This window comes from Camelina sativa, chromosome 12, assembly GCF_000633955.1.
Source record: "Camelina sativa cultivar DH55 chromosome 12, Cs, whole genome shotgun sequence".
Lineage (NCBI taxonomy): Eukaryota > Viridiplantae > Streptophyta > Magnoliopsida > Brassicales > Brassicaceae > Camelina > Camelina sativa.
Genome location: NC_025696.1, coordinates 9,439,955 through 9,442,690, shown reverse-complemented (window position 1 = coordinate 9,442,690; position 2,736 = coordinate 9,439,955). Strand labels below are relative to the sequence as shown.

General features: G+C 32.6%; 1 long non-coding RNA gene across 2 annotated transcripts in view; it reads left to right on the top strand.

Moving 5' to 3' along the window:
* LOC104731094 overlaps nt 1,194-2,736 on the top strand; it is a 2,419-nt gene continuing 876 nt past the window's right edge. For both annotated transcript variants that reach the window (XR_758556.1, XR_758555.2), the window contains exons 1-5: nt 1,194-1,430; nt 1,631-1,748; nt 1,906-2,028; nt 2,153-2,279; nt 2,388-2,544. This is a non-coding gene — a long non-coding RNA (uncharacterized LOC104731094). The remainder of the gene's footprint in view (nt 1,431-1,630; nt 1,749-1,905; nt 2,029-2,152; nt 2,280-2,387; nt 2,545-2,736) is intronic.

The window sequence follows — 2,736 nt, the reverse complement described above, 5'->3', positions numbered from 1 at the left end:
AAAAATTTTTTTTTTTTTTTTTTTTTTTTATAATTTTATTATCCAATTAACATTTATTAAAAGAGCATATAATATTTAGAAACTACAAATGTTGTCTACTCTTTTCCTCTATGCTTTCATTTGAAACATTTGTCAAGCATTTATCAAGCATTTGTCAAGCATTTATCAAGCATTTACCTCTAACTTATTAATATATATATATGATAATAATTTTATATAATTAATTGATTTTGTAAAAAGTGTCAAAAATTTATGATTTCATAAAACAATAATTTATTTGTTATAAGATAATATTTATCAGTAACTTATAAATGTTATTATTTAAAAGAATATAATAATTTACTTAATATATTAAAAATATTAAAATTAAAATAGAAATGTAGATATAACTAAATAGATTAGCTCAAAATAGCCTACTGATTTTTCTTATACTTTTTTATGTTAATCTTTTCTCATTTTTTTCTTAGAGTATGCTGTATCTTTCATATGTGACGCCGAAAACACTCCTATAGTAACTGATAAGATATCCGACTTGGTAGAACATGTTCAAAATTCTCTTCGAACACTTGATAAGAGATTTCACTTGACTGCAAAAATAGTCATGGTAGGCAATCAGAATCTCGAGTTTATCTGAGCTGATTGATGCACCTCATAGAGAGAGGATATGCATAGTATGCAAAAAAGTGGTTCAATGTGGCTGACCGGTTGATTCTACCGGTTGATTCTATAAGAGATACTAAAGCAAGTTTTCGATAATCAGTTGGCTCCATATTTTTACTTTGTTTCAAGTGATTCATATTTTACTTACTTAGTAAAAGTGTTGAAAGACAATAGCTATAAAGTACTTTTAGCTATTAACTAAAGAACAAAGTCAAGCTATAGTAGCGAGGGAGATCAGGTATGATTTTGGGATTTGATGTACACTAAAACAGCATCACCAATCCAGCGTGTGGTCTTTTTAGTGTAGACCATGTCAACAATTTTGAAACATGTACATGATATGTACCTAACCTATATCTTCTTAAAACACTTCCACACTTTAATGTTTTTTTGCAGATTTGCTCACTAATTTTAAGGTCCAAAAATAAATAAAAAAGGCCTATTTATCAGGGAAGACACGATACGTGTCAAATTTTAATTGGGTAATCAGAAAATAGAAAGAACAATTATTTATTTTTTCCCATTCTCTTCTCCTTTCTCGCGACTCTCTTCTCTCTTTCTCTCTCTCTCTCTCGACGGAACCCGCGAGACACATCTCAAATCCATAGTTTTTCAATCGATTCACACCTCAAATCCATAGTTTTTTAATCGATTCACCTCAATCTTCTCCTAAATATGTTCATCAAGCCATAGTTGATGATAGGTTTGCAAAGATGTCAAAGGAAGAAGCTTCTACCATATTAATTCAGACTACAATTAGGGGATATTTGGTATGTTTTGATATTATTGATCCAGGTTTTGCTTGATTAGAACTTGTGTAGCTTTTATAGCACAGTCAGACATAAAAATATGTAATTGAGATTGGCTAATTTCTCTGAATTCTCTTTGGATATGAGATCAAATGTGAGAGAGAAAGGGTATCTTTTTTTATCAACTGTAACCTTAAACTTCTATGGATTCTCCAATGTAGGCAAGACGAGAAATTGCAGGCGTTGAAGGGGCGGGGATAGACTTAAAGCTACTGCCTTATTAGTGCTTAACTCATAAAATTAGTTCTACTAAACCATGCGGCTTCTCTTGCTTACATTGTTAGTCTTACAGCTTAATTTTCCATCTCTGTTCTTTCATAGCAGTTTAGAAGGATTCAGATTGAAGAAAGTCGTAGGTCATATAGTTCATGTGATGTCAAAGTTACTCCTTAGTTACAAGTTTTGATCAACAGTAGGTTCCTTCCTTATGGTACAGGGGTCAATGAAACCACTACTACCATCAAAGCGGCTGATGGTCTGAAACACATGACATGGAGCTCAGTTTCTCTGAAACCGCTCAGGGGAACCAACATGTGACTAAGTACTGTAACCATTCAGGGTATGCAAACACTTCAGGGCAATTTAAATATTCGACTTTGCTGCTTTTCTTTTTTTTCATTAGTGAAGTTAGGAATCTTTATCATTATTCATGGGTCTTTGACCCTATTAATCCCTTTCCACAGTTAAAATGTGCTCAAGTTCTTAGTGTTAACGCGGTTGACAAAAAACAAGAACACACCTCTGCATTACGCTGCTGGTTACGGGAGGAAAGAGTGTGTAAGAACTCCTCCTAGAGAATGGTGCTGCAGTGTAAGTCTCACCGCACAACTCTTATAGAGAAATAACTCCTCTAAACAATGTGTCACGGGTTTAGTAATATAGATATGTCTTAATGTGTGTGTGTGTGTGGTCTTGCAGGACTCTGCAAAACTTTGACGAAAAGACACCCTTTGATGTGGCAAAGCTCAACAGCCAGCTCGAGGTTGAGAAGGATGCTTTCCTTTTGAGCTTCTGGTTCTTAAGCTCATATCGTCTTTGAGAGAGATTTACCTTGATAGGGTTTCTCTAGTAGAAGGTTGATTTTGTTAGAGTTGTTAATGAGTTGTTTTGATTAATTTAATATTAATTATATTAATTATATGGGTTTCTCTAGTGTTGATGATGGTTAGCCCTTTTAAAATTTGTAATTTTTGTTAAATTCGTTCATGTTTTGACTCCATTATTTACATGCTTTTTACATAGTTTTTTACTTTTTTTTTTTTTTTTT